The sequence below is a fragment of the Lathamus discolor genome, chromosome 1 (genome assembly GCF_037157495.1).
Source record: "Lathamus discolor isolate bLatDis1 chromosome 1, bLatDis1.hap1, whole genome shotgun sequence".
Lineage (NCBI taxonomy): Eukaryota > Metazoa > Chordata > Aves > Psittaciformes > Psittacidae > Lathamus > Lathamus discolor.
This window is the reverse complement of record NC_088884.1, coordinates 36278735-36297790: the sequence shown is the minus strand read 5'-3', so window position 1 is coordinate 36297790 and position 19056 is coordinate 36278735. Positions and strand designations below refer to the sequence as shown.

General features: G+C 42.0%; 1 protein-coding gene across 9 annotated transcripts in view; it reads right to left on the bottom strand.

Annotated features, from left to right (window-relative positions):
• The window catches only part of FAM107B (family with sequence similarity 107 member B), a 61559-nt gene that overhangs the window by 27386 nt on the left and 15117 nt on the right, over positions 1–19056 (bottom strand). For 2 of the 9 annotated variants that reach the window (XM_065667544.1, XM_065667572.1), the window contains one exon: positions 5223–5294. The exons of the other annotated variants lie outside the window; for them this stretch is intronic. The gene's annotated coding sequence lies outside the window, so the exon portion shown is untranslated. The remainder of the gene's footprint in view (positions 1–5222; positions 5295–19056) is intronic. 9 annotated transcript variants of the gene reach the window in all.

Genomic DNA, 19056 nt, shown 5'->3' with positions numbered 1-19056 from the left:
GGGGCAGCAGTTTGAAACTAAAAAAGGGTAGGTTTTGATTGGACATAAGGAAGAAGTTCTTCTCTGTGAGGGTGCTGAGGCACTGGCACAGGGTACCCAAAGAAGCTGTGGCTGCCCCATCCCTGCCAGTGTTCAAGGCCAGGTTGGACACAGGGGCTTGGAGCAACCTGCTCTAGCAGAAGGTGTCCCTGCCCATGGCAGGGGGTTGGAAATGGATTAAAAGGTCCCCTCCAACTCAAACCTTCTATGATTGTACAGCTGATCACATTTATACTAGGACAAGATAAAGATGGATGATGGTTTTGAGGGTGCTTGTCCTGATCCAAAAAAGCAGACCAGAGCTGAGATAAAGCACTGGGGGTGACAGGGTCCTCCTGGACCCAGGACACTCACACAAGCAAAGAAGCCCTCGAGCAGAATTCTGCCCTCCCTAACCACAGATGTGGCCACATCCCACCACCAGCTCAGCTGCACAGCTGGAAACGTCTCATTTCTGTGCACTCTGGTTTAGCAAGAGGAACAAATTTCTGTTTGAAGGCAACATAAACTGGAAATACCAGTGGAAATATTTCTGTTATTTCCAGGCCACCAAACACAAGTAGCACTTGCTAGTTTGCTGCTCTGCTTTCCAATTTGAGAAATGCCTTGAATGGAAGTGCTGCTCTTGAACACATACCAAATGAACTGAACATAAGTATGCCTAAACTCCACCTCCAAGAGAGCTTTGTTTTTAAATTAGCTTTGAGCATGCTCTAACCTAAAAAGGGAGGAGGGGAGAAATAAAAAGACGAAAAGAGGAAGAAGGTCTCTTGCAGCATTTTTCTTTCTGCGAACGCGGGAGGAAATAGGTGTTGGTACAAGCAGAGAGGAAGAGAGATTTACATATCCCTGTTCTGAAATAAAATGCTACCAGCAAAAATACTAGATTATCGATGCAGAGAGAGGAAGCTGCAAAGCTGTTGTATGGTTCAAGAGCTGTGAGACTTCACTCAGTGCTGTAGCTGTGGAAAATAAAAGTATTGAGTACTATAGAATGGTTTGGGTTGGAAGGGACCTTAAAGCTCATCCAGCTTAAATCCTCTGCCACACACAGGGACACCTTCCACCAGAGCAGGTTGCTCCAAGCCCCATCCAACCTGGCCTTGAACACTGCCAGGGATGGGGCAGCCACAGCTTCTCTGGGCACCCTGTGCCAGCGCCTCAGCACCCTCACAGGGAAAAACTTCTTCCTAATGTCTAATCTGAGTCTCCCTCTGTCAGGTTAAAGCCCTTGTCCTGTCCCTACAGATCCTTGTCCAAAGCACCCCCCTGGGTTTCTTGTAGCCACTGGAGCTGCCCTAGGTCTCCCCTTAAGGAGCCTTCTCTTCTCCAGGCTGAACCAGCCGAGCTCTCTCAGCCTGGCTCTAGAGCAGAGCTGCTCCAGCCCTCGCAGCACCTTCATGGCATCCTCTGGACTCACTTCAGAAGCTCCGTGTCTTTCTTCTGTTGGAGGTCCCAGAGCTGGGTTAGAGAGTAGGATTTAGTAACTCAAAAGTTAAATAGATTAAATGCTGCATCTGTTGTCATAATTAAATTAACTAAGTACTGATAGAATCATTCATGTTTTCCCCTTGTGTACTGTACCCTGGGCAAAGATGTGCTGTAGCTGTACATGTTTCCTGTGTTATAAATTAAAACACAAGCCAAATTCACCCTTCCTGAAATGCTATTAAAAAAATCAAGGAAAAATTACTCCAGGGATAGATCTAGCCCAGAGATGTTTTGCAACAAAGATGAGTTTCAGACTAAATCCTACCAAAATAGGTCTGTGTGGAAACACTTAAAACATCTTCACTGGTGTTCCCAGGAGTACTTGTTTAAAAATATATTGGAACAGACAGTACTCAGTATTAAATATGCGGAAAATCAGTGGTTTATAATACTCTATTTCCAGGTGATTAACCTGATGTTATCACCTTCTGGATATGGGGGTTAGAAGGCAGTTTTATTGTTGTTGCTGTCTCTTTTTGCGGCTTTCAGGGGGTTTTGGGGAGTGGGGAGCCATTGGTGGGGGTTTGGAGGTTTGTTTTGGGGTTTTTAATTACCAAATTAGCTGCAGTCTTAAATAAAGGGCACTTTATGTGCAGCATCACTTGTGTACCAAGAACTGAGGAGCTCAGAAATTACAGGTGTACTTGGAGGATCAGACCCATGAATTCAAGAGATTTCAAATCCTCACAATGAGGTTACACAATCAGGTGAAACACTACTATAAATAGCACCAGGTTAGACTCTCAGCTGGCATGAGCTGGAACCAGCCTACTGAAATCAATTCATCTTCCACAGCTCATCTGAATCACTCAGGGAACATGCACAACATTAATATTCCAGCTCTCCACAGAGTCACACATGCAGAAGTGCTGGCAAAGGCAATGGCCTTGATTAACCTTCATATGCAGTAGCATGATGTTGGAGACCTACACACTCCTCCCACAAAAGACTGCATCAACTAACATGATGAAAACAGCCATAAAACACACACAAGCTGTTGATCTCCAGCAAGTTACACAGCTAGTTTAATCACTGTAATCACATTTTTCCAGAATCATGGAGAATTGGGCTGGAAGGAACTTCAAGAAGCCATTTCCCCCTTCCCTGCCTCAGGGCAAGCTGTAGCACAGCTACACACGCCTGATACCTCCTTCCTTAGAAGTCTTTGAGCCAAAATCCTTCACTCTTGGTCTTAGTCCAAAACAAGATGTAATTTAAACAGTTGTTCATCTTGTTTTAAGCTCCAGGTGTTGGCCTTTAATGCAAATAAACTGACTGACTAGGCCTGTGTGAATACAGGGCTGAGCCTCTGGTAATGCGGGGACAGCAGAAGATATAAACAGGTAGGATTAATGAATTTTATAGAGCAAGAGTCAAACACATCAGAAATAAGAAATCTGTTTGACAGATCTCCATTGCAGGGGATATTTTTAGCACATCTGGAGGAGACCACAGAGGTCATGAGAAAAAGTCTGCAGTGCTCTCACTGGGGCCATGCTCTCCATGACAGGCACTGAGGCACAGCAGGCATACGGACCCTACTGCTGCTGTACAGAAGAGGCCACTCTGTTCCCAGAGAGCTCTGTTCTCTCCAGCATTGCTCTGACCAAGCCTGTTTTCCATCCCCCAGCTTGTGACAAAGTCCCCTCACCACAGCACAGGAGCACGTACTTCTGCCCTCTGTTTTCCCACCACAAAGAGTCCCATGGAGCAAACGGCTCCAAACCTCCAGAGGCACAAACCCAGAGCTGGGAAGCTGGCAGAGAAAGCCATTAATAGCACTTGGATGGTTCTCACAAGCACAGAGCGATTCAGGACTAACAGCACTTTCTTATAGTGCTTCTGCGATAAGGTAAAGGGAGAAGGGTTTGGCCATCAAATCCTAGTCTTAGAAAAGCTTTAAATGATTAAAGCAGGGCATCAATTCTTGTCACAAGGTGCTGCAGCTTATTTAAGGAAAATAAAGTGCTAATAAGAGCGTGCTTTTCCTTCCACATCTTCCAGCCATAGCATCACTAGGATCTGTTTGGAAATGTTTCCATTGCTGCTGGCACAACCTTGTGCTTGTAAAGAGATGCAAACCGGGATCCTCATTGAGATTCTAAACCAGAATACAGATTTCTTGTATTTCCGACCTCCCCCACACACACCCTGTATTTCTTTGCATGCAATTATTCAGACAAATCACACTCTTCAATCTCCTGGGACTCAGTTTATTCCAATAATTGAGAGGCTTTTTTTCTGCTCTAATGTTCTGGTTTTGAGGGCAAGGTTATTTTTTGTGTGTATGATCCTTCTTCAATTATGCAAAACCCACAGCAAAAGTGTAATAAAATATGCAACAATTCTATTGCTTATTTCTGCAGTCTGACATTTTCATTTCATGTCATAATGAGTCTAATCAATCCAACCCGCATTACACACACATCACATTCCTAACCAGTAGCAATTACAAATAGGGATCTGATTTCTTTCTTCCAGAATTGTATGAAAATTAATGTCACTTGTCACAAAAAGAGTTCAGGCGACAAAGAGCAACACACAGAACTTAAGTATTTTAATTTGACACCATTCTTCATGCAGTTCTCAAATCAAAAGCAACACTGTTAAATTCTATTATTAGTCCTCCTGCTTGGATCATCACTCTGAATAAAGGCACTAATGAGATGAAGACCTGAAAAGCGTTGTCTTAGAAGCCATGAAACTCAAACTGAACAATTTGTTCCTTGGGATTAAAAATCCTCAGTAAATCACATGTTCACCAACAAAAGGCTGAAGTACTGTCAAGGAGCACCTGCAGCAGCTCTGTTCCTGTCTGCACAAGTGACAGGCTATCTCTTGGGTGACAAATGCATGAGTCTTCTCATGACCTGTATCAAAGATGCTGTACCCATTGTGGTTGTGATGCTGTACTGGCAGATTTCCACTGGGGCTCAGATCCTCACAGCTGCCCACAGACAGCACTTCCTTGCTCTCCTCCAACACACTTGCCTTTATGTCCTAAGAGGCCACAAGCACAGTTGTCCCAGTTAAGTGGGAGGTGTCTTTCACCAGTTCATGCCCTCCCAAAGACCCAACTGGTCTCACTTTGGCAGCTGCAATAAAAACAACTGCTCCACTTCAAGGAGCAGCCAGTTGCTGCAACAGCCTCTGCCCCAACTGATGCAAGTGGAAAACACTAATGTTTCTCCGTATCAGTTATAGAAGCCTTGCCTTGAATTTCACTTAGAAGCTGCCTATTGGGCTTGTTCATGTGGTGCATCGGCCACTTGTTCATTAAGAAGTTCAAACAGGGGAAAGAAGGATGTAGAAGCTGGAGGAACACTGAGCAATTCTGCAGCTATGGCTTCTGTATCTGTCTCCAGAAGTGGCGGTATCACACCCAGAGTACATGCTTTACCACCTCAGAAGTCAGGAGCTGCCCCAGTTTCAATTCCCAGTACAGCCCATCACTCAGTCGCATGCCAAGTGTGAAATGCAGACTGTGACTACAGCAGAGATGGGCACAGAGCAAAACATCAGTGATTCAGCCTCAGCAACCAGATGTCACATCCATTTCATAAAAAACATCTGCAAACTGTGTTAATGGAGGGGAAAAAAAAAAAAAAAAAAAGCTGAGTCCTGCAGATGTGCAAAGCTCAAACAACAACAAACAAGGTCACTGATCAGATAGACTCTTGGGGTGTACTCACTGTGAAAGGTGGCATGAGTTTTGTTTCCTCACAAGGTAGCAAGACAGATGGACAGGAATGCCTACTGCAGAACTGTCTCAAGAAAAGCAAGAGACACAATGAAGGATACAGGACATTTGTATACAGACCTGTTTAAGCTGAATCCCACATAGCATACACAGGACTGGGGGCACAAGAACTGCACAACTGTTACTTTCAAGCTACCTGAATCTTGGACAGAATGCCCATGGCCAGGCATCCTAGAACAGACTTAGTGAAGTCTAACAGCTCTCCAGCTGCTACTAAAACCTGTATTCAACAAGAGGCTAAAAAATTATCAAGTGATCTCTTATAGAATTATAGAATCACCGTTTGGGTTGGAAAAGACCTTAAGATCATCCAGTTCCAACCCCCTGCAATGGGCAGGGACACCTCACACTAGACCATGTCACCCAAGGCTCTGTCTAATCTGGCCCTGAACACTGCCAGGGATGGAGCATTTACCACTTTTTGGGCAACCTGTTCCAGTGCCTCACCACCCTCACGGTAAAGAACTTCTTCCTTATATCTAACCTGACCTTTCCCTGTTTTGGTTTGAACCCATTCCCCTTTGTCCTATCACTACAACTTACTAGGTCCCAACTCGCCATTGAACAAAGTAACAAGATAGGCAGGATCTAAGGAGTCTCCTGTATTCCAGTGATCCCTTGAGGCCCAGTCTCTCCAAAAGCAACAGCAGTGACAAAGGTTCAGTTTTTGGTGACCTTTGCAGTCATCAAAACCCTCAAGTTCCCTTTAGCACATGAAAGTTTTTCTTACCTAAGTCCTTTATACAATCCGAGTACCAGCAAGTGCAGATAACTGGATTTATTTTCATACAGCAAACTAAATAGAAACCTGATAGTTAAGAGCAAAATAAACAATTGCAGACTTTGAATAGTGATGGCTATTCCCTCCTCCCCTCTGTATGTAACTTCCAAATGCTGAGTAAATCAAAGCCTAGAGACAAATGCACACTGTGGGCCAGATCTTTCAGCAGGTAGAAGTCAGCATGGTCTGAACAACTCTTCATACATAATTACACTGCCAAATACTTGATGAAAAGAATTGGGTGGATGTCAGCATATGCTTTGTGTAAAGCAGACAAGAGGACCTTTGTCAGACAAGAATTAAATTAACTCACTATAGGAACTGTATCATGAAAGAAAACCGCACTAGAAACACATGTGCAGGCCTGAAAACAGGGGTAAAAAGCATGAGGAATGTCAGCTGAGGTCTGCTCCTTACAAGGAAAGAGATTCAACAGCAAGGGATACTATTATACATTGCATCCAGAGAACTGGTTTTATAGCAACCAGCAGGCTTGGCTTGAATGCATTGTTTGAAAGGTGGACTATTCCTCACACTTTCTTTGGTGTGTCTTTTAGCTGAACCGCTCTGCTGACACAGCGGTGCTAAACAGCAACATGTTCCACAGGGGACCACAGTACCTTTAGGCTGAATGAGTGCTTGGTAAAAGCTGCTCCTGGTTTACATGGCACACTGCAGTGGAGAGCACAGAGCCAGAGGTGCCTGGAAGCTATAACGTCATTTTTGAGGACAGGGCTCGGTGGGTTCACATCAGCAGGGTGCTTGTACGTGAGCCATGGTCAGGGCTGGCTATTCTGTTGTAAAGGCAGACAAAGCAGGAAGCAAGCAGAATGAGACAGAAACCCGTGCAGCGAGGAGAGCAGCAAATTACTCACATGCTGTATTGCTGCCTGTGAGACTAGTCTGTGCTAGTCGGAGCTGGGTATTACAGATAACAACTCCAGCAGTCTGGATTGCATAGATACCAGTTTACAGCCTACACATCTGCCAGATTTCTTGCTAGATACTGAAAAGCAGTGTACATCTATCTAATCACTCACCAGCAACAATTCTCCTTCCTTCAATCTTCTCTTACACAGCTTCATCTTGCCCAAGAGACTTAAAATTATTAATAACAACTGATTTTTTGCTGGAACAGTGGAACAAGAGAACTGATAAATTAAGACTTAAAAAAAAAAAAAAAGAAGAAGAGATAAAGCAAAAAAATTGAAGTTTACCAACTGAAAATCATTTCCAAAGCAACGATTCAGCCTAGTGTGTGATCTTACACACAAAGACACAGGTTTTCCACATATTAAACTAATGCTACCTAGAACAAAAGACAGAATCATAGAATAGTTTGGGCTGGAAGGGACCTTCAAAGGTCTTCTAGTCCAACCCCCCTGCAATGAGCAGGGACATCTTCAATTCAGGTGCTCATCTTTCCTTCAAAAGGCCCATCACACAGGTAGGTATCTAATAAATAGAGACAACTGCAGTCCAGTACAATATGGCAATTTCAGCCTAACACAATATCTTGCTGGCACTGATGCTGAGGCCGCACATTTTCAAAGAAAGCTCCCAGACCTTTCCTGGTGTGAATATTTAATGTTTTGAGGGAATTCTGTGTTTAGAAGTTACTGCATCAGAAGCACACACTGTTCTCTCACGCACTTTGTGTTAAATTATGGACAACCAACTTGGAAGATTGCTCACAAAATCTCCAGCCCCTCAAGCGAAACAAGAACTCCTCAATCAGACACGCTGTGGACAAAGCGGATTATCAGCCTGGTCTGCAAGTGCAAACAACCTGTTGAAAAGGCAGGTTCACAATTCCATGTGGAAAAAATTAGAATTATTACTACTAAATATAACATCTCACCTCCCCCCCCCCACCACCATGTAATTTACAGTAACACACAAATACCCATCTCTGCTTGTTCCAGTAGATAACAACAGGTAGCAGAGCCAAAGTCAAGTTCTTGTTCAAAATCACTTGGGATTTGAGCCCTCCCTCCCAGGTTCCCCCAGAGCAGAGCAGTAATAGGAAGTACTTGCATGTGGCCCTTGGACCTATCTTCTTAAAAGCCTCAAAATACCCACAAGGTAGCCAGAATTCCCATATAAATTCAAACTGGGGAGCGGGAAGGGAAGACTCAAGTATCAGGATGTTCCAAATTGGCATTAAGAATTGTAATTCAGTGCTAATTACATTTGGGGGGGGGGGGGCACAAATAAAAATCAGTCAAAGAGGATCTGTTTGCTATGGCATGTAGATGGCAAGAGAGAGAAGGCCTTATTCTGCCACACTGAAATCTTTATATTCACAGTCATTGCCACAGTGTTGAATGAAGTGTTGCTGCTGCTTCCTTGTATCATTCTCTGCTATGGCACCCTCTGCCATCCCAATTCCCACTCCCTCTTACACCTTTACAAAATGTCAGTGCAGTGACTTTCGAGGAATTTGGGCCAAGTTCAAGAATCCCCATCTGCTCCCGTTGGAGAGGAATGAGATCAGACTGTAAATGAGTGGCAGACTCCTAGCAAGGAGACATGCAAACACAATTTGGACAAGTATGAAAGTCAGTCCCAGCTTCCTTCATTCCAATTTAAAACTTCAGGCTTGCCTCTATCTCTCTGTAATGAAGCATTCATATATTCAGCTCATCATCCTTTTAGTATGGTGAACTCCTGCATGTGCAGGCAAGCACTCTCCAGACATTTCATTAATCTACATTTAACTTAAAAATGGTTAGATCTGGAGATGTGCATGTACAAGATGAGGCTTTCAAGGCTTAAAGAGTAATTAGGTCTTCCAAAAAGCGGCTTTGGTAGCACATCTTCTCACAGTTACTCAAATAAATTCAAACCAAACAGATGTTTAAATCAGCACAAGATTTCTCATTAGACATCAGTGGGGTTTTTCTTCCAGTTTTAAGAGCTTTTCTGAATTGCTTCGCACTGTGTATATAGGAGCATGCACTCATGCAGGTATTCAGCTTGCAGGGTGGTTCCCCTGGACAAACCCACACACACAAAACCTGGGTTCCAAAGTGTAATTTATAATAATTTGTCATCATAGTTGGTAGCACTACAGAAATAAATATACAGAAGACAGGTTTCATATCAAAACATCAGTCTTTCACTTGACGTACAGGAACAAACAGCAGGAATAGAACAAATAACAGAAGAGCAGGGCAGCATGCCTGCTCCGGTCATGTGCTGGAGCAAACCTGGGTCAGCAATTCCCCGAGTGCTTGGAAGGAAGCATCCAGAATACAGAAAGGCCATAGCAGTAAAAAGAAAGAGAAAATACACTCAGCTTCTGGGCAGCTCATATTCACTTCTTCATTCATGCTCTGAAGTGCATAAATCTGGAGTCACTTTATGGAGATGTTTTCCCCTATGGTAGTCCAGCACTAAAATGAGGAGCAGAAGCCTGGATCCACCCACTGGGCACTTCCTAAGTTACCTTCATGGCATTTGTAAAACTGAGATCAAACTTTTTTATTTTGTAAGATGGGAAACATTAAAAAAAAAAAAACATATTAAAAACCCCTAACCAAACAGGAATCAAGCTACTTGCTCAAAGCTGTACGAGAAATAAGGTAGAGCTGGAAACTCAAGGTGGATTCCAGCAGTGTTCAAAGCTAGATTGGAAGGGGCTTGGAGCAACCTGGTCTAATGGAATGTGTCCCTGGCCAGTGGCAGGAGGTTGGAACTGTATGAGCTTTAAGGTCCCTTCCAACCCAACCCGTTCTGTTATCATGAAGTCCCAGTTGAGCCCTGTAAGATGCCCTCCTGCGTTTGACCCTCTACTACACTTCTAGTAGTAATTACTAGTGCAGTAATTGCAAATCATGCCTACTTCAACAGAAGACTCTTGAATTCTCCATCATTGGAAAAAACTACCTTAACTCTGGTGGGGAATATTAGACTTCCTTGTAGTCCCAAGTGTCTCTCTTGCTTCCATCTATTTGTTTTCCTTTAAGTCCACTTAAAAGGAGAATAAATAGTCCATTTCTTGTTTATTATAAACTTACAGATACATATGTACATACATATACACACACGTAGCCTTTGTTAATAATCAGAACAGATCTTGATGAATCACCTGTATTTAATTATTTTATAGTGATTCTTGTACAAAGCAATCCCCAAATGTGCAAACGATTAAGAAATATGTGACAAAAACAAAGTCTGATTGGCAGACTGAAGTTGTAGCTTGAATAAGACATAAGTCTGTTTAGCTTTAATCCAGAAGATCCCTTCTCACTCTCAAAATCTGACATGCTGCTTGCTTTATTAGGTTTAAATCAACTATTCATTTAATTTACATTAAAAATAGGAAATTAGAATTTTAAACAGTGCATTTATAACTGAAGTCATGCAAAGACAGCACTTTTTTTATAGACTTTCAGTTTGGAAGTTTACTGCATGCTGCTGAATAGTGCAGTCCAGAAGGCCAGTACTAGAAGGCTGTTGATGTGACCACTAAGATTTCATTTACTAAGAGTTGCTTAGCTCAAGGCTTCCTTTTCCACTAACTAAATACCACAGGCTGCCTCCAACTACCATAAGATCTGAGTGTATGAGCAAGAAATTATTATCTTATGCACCATCTAGAAGTACAATTTCCCAGATCCAGGAAATTAAACTTTTTTAAAACTGGGAGAAGAAAACAGAAAGGCAGGAGCGTGCTTCACCCTAGGCAAAAAGCCACTGCAGCTCAATTAACTTAGAATTCATGAGACTTTAGTCAAGAAAGTAAAAAGCAAATTCAGATTTTCATTAATTTCCATTTTTGTGAAGCACACAGTCCAGGGTCACAGAGAAGTCTATTACAGGTCACAAATATAGCATCAGTAGCGATCCAAGAGTTTCCCTTCCAAGCTAAGGACAATTATCAACAAAACAGAAAACACCAGTCCAGCACCAAGCTAAATAAAAAGCAAGCCAGAGGTTTGCATCAACAATCCCATGTAATAGAAATGACAATAGAGAGAACAAGAGCCTGAGGGTGGCACAGCTCCCAGGTCATTGGGGCTATTCCCTCTCACAGAAGGACATTACAGTTGCTCATACCCCCTGCTCAACACAGGAGCCTTGATAACACTTGTGTTTCCTACTGTAGGTCCACACCAGTAACTTCACAGTCCTTACCTTTAACCTTCCCCATGTTCCAGAAGTGTTAAGTACATGCCTCTTACTCCACTCAACTCCATCTAAGGCCACACAGAGGCTTTCTTCCCTTCCAACATTTTTAGTGAACATAACATTAGAAGAAGATGAAAATCTTCCCTTTCTTAATCTTCACAACACCTTCTTCCACTAAATGCTTTGTACTACACAGCAGCACAACTACTAGAAGCCAGGGATTTATAATGGAAATGGTGATATAACTTTAAACACAGCATCATGCTGCATGAAAACCCTGTCATGCTTCTAAAGAGAAAATGCATTTCAAGTCTACAGTTCTGTCCCCATCATAAAACACACAAACTACTGCTGCATGCTCTCAAATAAACTTCATTAAGTGAGGCTGGGCACAGCAGCAATGAACTGCAGTCTGTCTCCCCTGTGTTCAGTGCATAGGCTCATTGCTACCACCAGCTGTGACCATCCCCATGCTAACAAGGAAGGGGAAGAGAAAAACCCGCACTAAATTAGAGTCTGGTTTTGTGATCACAAAAGGAATAAGGGAACAAAGTCAGTCTCAATAATAGTCAGTACTGGAGTGTTACTCTCACTACCTGGCCATTGTACACTTCGTTATTCTTTGCCTAGCATCAACACCTACCCATTTTTCCAAACCAGTGACTCTCATTATCATCCTCATTCGTTTGCTGTTATCAAATTAGCCTTCTTTTGGGAAAGGCTCATCAGCTGCAAGTAACACTGGCCACTTAGCATCACAGTTGGAAACTCTGCAATTAAGACAGTAGATCACCACTATTCTCTGCACACAAGAGACAACATGTGAAAAGATATATAATGATATATAATGATGCTATTTTATTAAATCAGTAAAAGAACACTGAAGTGAACAAAATTTAGCCTTAGTGAACAAAATTTAGCCTTAGTGAACATCTGAAAGTTAACTGCCCTAGGTTAATAGCCCAGATGAGGACTGCCATTACAAACATCTCCAGGAATTAAACACAGGGTAAGTTTTACTTATTTCTACTATTAAAACTATTCTTACACCTAAAGTGGTCTGGATTAAGATTTATATAAGTGAGAGCCAGGAGACCTCATCTAATCAGGAACATGCTGTAGTAGCCTCTGATTCAATTTACTTTGTGTTCACAGGCTATGTACAAAATACTATAAAACACAATAATAAAAAGATAAAAGCAAGGAGCTGGTGCAGCAAAAGGCCTAAGCAGTAGCAAGGGGAAATTAAAACACAAGAAGGGTGTTTTAAAGACAAACTCTGCATGGGCAGTTGTGAAACTGAAACTCCCAACATCCACATCACATTGCTGGGTGTGCTGCAGATGAAACAAACCAATGGAGAATAACAGGGCCATGTTGTCTCTTTGGAAACAAAAACTTCACCATCATGGAAAGTTAATAAAGGGAATAAAAGCAACAGGTGGGACTAAGCAAGCAGAGAATGAAAAGTAGTAGTATTGATTCAAGTAGTACATTTTTTTAGTCATGGATATTCTTGCCAATGGCTATCATAGAAGCATTTTATCCTTAATAGGTGCCACCACAGGGCAAATGTTTTCTAAAATAAAGATTTGTTCTTAAGCACAGAGGAAAAAAAAAAAACCCTTTCCAAATGCATTAAATGGCTTCAGTCCCCAATCCAAAGCCTACACAGAAGGAAACAGCAGGAATATGCACAAATCCTTCACGGAGGTGTCATCACAGCAGACAGCCACATGCAGGATTCAAGAACCAAAATGTAAAATAAAAGAAAGTTTAACCTCAGGGAAAGCCCTTTGACATTGAAACAATCTAATAGAAGGTGGGTGCTGCAGACGCTGAAGTAATCCTGCTGATTGAAATTGCAAAGCAAGTTAAAGTATGTTTTCATTTGGGAACACTGGTTAATTTATCTGTCAGTGATCCCTGACTGAAGGCATGTGTATTACTAATCACCTTTAATAGGGCTTCCAAAGGAAAAAAGGAGGAATAAAAATACATTCTGTGTCCTCAAAGGGCAATTGAGAGCTTTATCCAAAGCCATTCTGGGCACTTCACTGACCAGCAAATGGTATATGCATGAATTCTTCACACCTGGTCTAGACCAGCCACCCCAGCTCACTGCGGTGAGTGTAAGCCATCTTTTAGGCACAACCTCTAAAAACTGTCTTTCTCGATGACTATAATGGAAGACAGAGCCAGTTCAGTTGGATGGGATGAACGTAGGGCTGTACAGACTAAAGAAACCATCAGGTGCTTATAGTACTGACATAACACTGAAACAGCACATCAGAACTTTGGCAGTTAAAAGATGGTGTTTTCTGCATAAATGGTGATTCTCCCACCCCCCATGCTCCATTTGCTCTTTTATCTAGTCACTATGGAGTTTAGGCAAGGACCATTCAACAACAGGGTGGCCAGCTGATCTTCACTGGTATCCTGACAGCAGACTCCATGTCTTTGAAGCTCTAGTGCACTGCCAGACCTCTTCTCCCATGCCTTAAAGTAACTCTTTGTGGGGTTTTATTATTTACGCAGTCCAAGTTTTCCAATACAGTTTTCTATTTTGAGTATAGCTCTAATACAGTAAACACATCTCTGCTGTCACCTAAAATGCCAGACAAATAGCAGGGTTTCACTGCATTTACCTTGAGATCCATGCCTTTAAAACACTTACTATTGTTATCTTCAATTTTCAGCTTGCCCCCCGTGATCAACTGTATGAAATATAAACCAGATCTTGATCAGAAGTTTCTGCTTCTTAATTAAACTTTTATTTGCATTTACAACAGCACTTCTCCATACATGTGACACACAGGAAGCAGAATAACCTAAACTATGAACAGAAGTACTAAGATACTGTTTTCTCTTATTTCCAGGAAAACATGCATATGGTGCATAGCTGTTAGGGCTTTTTTCCTAAGAAAAATCAATACTGAATAATCAACATGACTGAAACCCAAAAGCCCTCAGTTAGATACACAAATCCTAGTCTCAGAGCCTTAACAGACAGGGTGCCCAGTTGCTTCCTACTTCTCTCCCTTCCTTTTCCTGCTTCAGGTTTAAATACTTGCAATACCTATTTATCCCCTCAGTCCAATCCACATACTTTAACTGGAACCCGCTAATTCAGGTCACAGCTTAAATCCCATTTTTTAACTACACATTTTAAGCCATAATAAGTATTCAAACCAAGGTCTCTTTTCATTCCTTTTGCTTAAATTGCTCTTCTCCTTCCCCAGTCTCCAGGATAGAGAATGTTGTTTGTTAGTATTTTGCTTCATATTCTCATTAGCAGTCTCTTCTTCCCACTCCCAGTCATTTTGTATTTAGATGGAAATGTCTTTGGATGTAACAATTACAGCAATCACATCCAGTTGGAACTGAAAACACTATTTAATCTGCTGTGATCTTGTTGATATCAAATATTCAGATTAATAGTAAAGGTGGTGGTGGGGAAACTGCTACAGCTTTGGAAGGATGTAACCTACTTTATACTCATTTATTTTCTGGGCAAACATGCAAAGAAGTGTGTGTTCTCCTTCATGGACTCAGAAAGGACTGTGAGAGGGTCATAGAGACTGAAGGAGACTGTGCAGAAGTAGTTCCCTTTCTTGTCCATGCTCCTTGTGCGTATCTGTGTCTGTGCTGTAGGATGCTGGCTGGAGATGACACAGGGAAGCACAGACATTTTACACTTACTTTAGCAATGGCTGCACTTGGGTAAATGAGTATCAGATGACTGACAATCTTCTGTGCTGAAGGGAGGCAGTAAGCGGACTGTTAACAAAGCCTAAAAGGGTACTGGAAGGAGACACTGGGATAGGATTGGCAATCTTCCTTCAGAAACCAGAGCCTCTCTGGTGCAGCTGACCTAGTCTCCAGACCAGCACTGAAGGCCTAGGCAAAACATGACTAAATAATAGCTCCAGATCAGCTGTATCTACAAGCATCCCACTGGTGAGAACAAGTCATCTCCTCCCGTGTACTGCTCCTTCTCCAGACAGATGCTAAACATGATTCCAAACCACTGTTTTAACCTGCATAAGGCCCTTCACAGACCACACTGTATCTTGACAGAACTTCATGTTAGATTGCAATTATTAACTCCGGTGGCGGTGAGAAATCCAAGGTTTTAAATGACTTGCATAGCCCTCACTTTTGAAATCTAATTGAAACCAGTTTTAAGACTTCCTTCTTACGACCAATTCCCTTCATCCAGGCGCCTATTTGATTTAAAAAAGAAATCATAGCAAGCTTTAATTTTCAAGGTTGTTTTTACCCAAGGCAGCCCTTCCTTAACAGACCACTTTTCTTCAAGACCTGCACATTTAAGAATCCTCTTGCACAGCCAGGGGCAACTTTGCATATTGAAACCTTGCAGCCTGTGGGTTTCAACCCGCAAAGTATATACAGGCTCAAATAATCCCAAGCCTCCATTTCTCACTTCAGCTGAAAAGGATTCAACAAGATGCATCAGAGAGGAGAGCACTGGTGTTGATTTGTATTCTAGAAATGAACAGATGCTAAAGATGAAAGTTATTTAAGCAGAAGTCTTGACTGTTCAGTATTTGTAGCATTGTCTACATTTTATTCTCTGCAGGATTGCTGTAACATGAGCCTTTTCTTTGTTGAAGAGGCAGATAACTTGCACATCACACACCCTTACTTAAGTTATTACACATGGAAAATGACTCTGTTCTAATGCTCTACACAAACACACTCTCAGCTCTTATTCCTATCAGGGTGGCATTAAGAGAGGTGAGGGGAGGCAAAGCAAATTCATAAAACCATCAAACTGGTGTTATTTACTTAGATAAAATCACCTGAAGCAGGCTGGGCACAGAGAGGAACAGACATTTTGCTTATGGATCAAACTTATGACATAAATTCTCACCTAAATCACTTTCTCAGCTTTGGAATATCTATTTATTGAATTGAAATAACTAGATACTGAATTCACTGAATGAAATAAAAATCAACAAAATCTCTCTGAATTTGACAGACAACTGACAAATTTTGCTCGTTTCTCAAAAAACCTGGTTCCAATATCTTAGCCAGTAAATTTCAGCAGGTCACAAAGGGGGGAAGCCTTAAGGTGCTTAGATCAGGGGATAAGGGAGCTTAAGTTAGACTGAATATTTCATTATAGCTAAACTACACACATATTTTAAACTTAGTTATAAATAAGATTTTTCCACATTACATTTATGTATTTCTAATCCAGTTTAAATTAATGTTTCAATCTACACAATATATATATACTCAACAAAATACTTAAAGATGATGTTAAAACTCACAAACCATGGCACTCCATCCTGTAACCAGTCTTTGCCAATCCTGAATATGCAGTTAGCATCTAAGTCTTACAACCCCAACAGAGAATCTAAAGCACACTCATCCTGAGCTCCTCCTGGATAAGACTCGCTCCTGTATCAACACTGGCAGGATGCTTGTACAAAGACAAAGACAATAACATAGTGGCTTCTTCCATACCTCCTTGAGCTACCAGTTAAACAACAAAGTGGTGGTAAAGCAGTGCTGCTTTATCACACACCAGGCACCCAGAGCAGGATCAGGTTCATGTCAGACTTACATCCTGCAGAAAGCCTTCAGGCTCTGCCCATCTGCATTATTCTTCCCTGGAGAAGCAGAAAATGATCCTTCAAGAGCCACACCACCCAAGAGTTAAAGTCTTCCTTTTCTTCCTCCTACAGCACAGCTACCTACTTTTGGTGATGGCTGCTGCAGATACGGCATGCCTCTTTCCTGCCTACCTTCTATCCTTGCCTTTACTGGCAACAACAGAAACCACCTGGTTCACTATATCAGATAGTAGAAGCTCTCCTCATCACCCTGCAGCAGTTCCCTTGTTTTCCCCCCTCTACTCTCTTTTCCCACCTCTCTACATCAGCCCTGCTCCAGGGGGCTGGCTTAGCAGTCGGTAAATGCACAGGGGATGCAAGGGGGACACAGCTCCAGTATAGGAGGTTTCAGTGTCTAGAGCACAGAGAGGTGGAACCTCAATGTAATCTTGGCATGTGTTGGCTAGAAAATACAGAGCAAACACTGGATCGTATGCACCTGTGTACACACAAGAATAACAAGGGGCAAAGATGGTCAAAAAGATAAGGGCTGTAGAAGCTTCCCATGCAAATGCAGGAGTGTCGGGGTACATGGCAAAGGCCAAGATGGGCATTGTATAGTGAAAACAAGGACAGCAGCACTGCAGCAGAGAAACCTGAACTGGTTTAATTGGGTCCTTCTCCTTATAAAATAGTTATAAAAAGAAATGTGAGATTACAGGACCAGCTGAAACTGCTGTGCTAATAAAACACAGGAAACTATTGATCTCGATAAGTCATTTACTAAATGCTTGCAGAGAACTGAGTCTGTAGGGCTAAAAGACCTTATTATTTCTCATTAAATTTCTTTACAAGGAACTGTACATCTTTAAAGTTAAGCACAGCAATGGGAGAGAACCTATTCCCAAATGATTCTGCAGTAATCATGGGTTTGCTGTAACTCTGAAGGCAAAGACACCACAGCTTTTCTTGCATAAATGCAAGGCTGGCCATTTTAGAAAACACAACCTACCCAAATAAGATGGTACCACATCATCTCAAAAAACAGGGGTAATATAAGGAGTCCAGTGAAAAACACTCAGAAGCATATACAATTTATCTTCTTTTTTCACATGAATGACCATGCAACTGAGGTCCCTTTAAACTTAAGCATCACCAACAGATTAACCCATAGCACAGAAAGCCAAAAAGCAGAACAAGAATACAAAAGGAGAGATGGAATTTACTTAACAAGGTCTACAATACCTCTTAGCACATTTCTGCCTCAAGAAAAAAATAGGAATATTGAAAAGACACTTACCATGGGATTCTGTAAACATGGGTGGATGCTCACACACCACTCATCATCGCATGTGGTTGCAAAAACTCACTGTCTCCTGAGCTCGCACGCAAACACCCCAAGTTATAAGTTTATGCAAGCTTCTGCCAGAACCAGACATTCTCCTTTATTTCCACAGCTGCTGAAAAGCATTATTGCATCCATACTCTATCATGTCCAAATTTTCCTGGCTTTTGAGATGATCCACGCTTCCTATTTAAAGCTCGAGCTGGAATGGATGTTTAACTCATTTCATAAGGAGTCTGGTTATACAGCTCCCTTTATGAAAAATTTAAATTGTTTGGCTAAGAAGCAGTGTCTTTTTACCCCAAGATGCTTCTTCCACAGCAGTTAAGTCAATAATATGAAACAAAACCAGGGAAAGGAACAGAAGTGTTTTGTAACTAATAGAGAAGAGGGGTTTGGTTTGTTTTCATACAGTTCAAACACAAGAAATTTCATGACTTAAGTAAAAGGAGTGCAAAAGGGTTTGGAGAAGGAAGGTTTCCATTAAGGAGATCCGAACTGGTTCTGCCGTAATTTGAGCTCCATATGAGCTCACTTTTTGCTGTGCTGCAGTCAGGAAAGAAGCAAAAACTTCACAGAACACAGGAGGGAGCTGATGACAGAAGAGAGGGCAAGAGGCAACGTAGGGGCCATCTCTGAAATAATGACTAGCACTACATTACAGCCTGACATAAGAGAGCCTTTTGAAAGCTGCAAATGTAAACAACACTTAAAAGGGAAGTTAACTTGAGTGGTGAACCAGGAAATGAAAAAAATGGGCTGGAAGAAAATGACAGATTTCCCTGTGCTCCAAGGAGCAGCCCTGGGAATTCCTGGCTCTCAACTTCATGGTCAGAGAATCCCAGTTCGTGGTCACCAGGGCTCTCCATCTGTAGGGACTGGGATTTCAGTATGATGTTTTCTGTCCCCCACCCTTTGC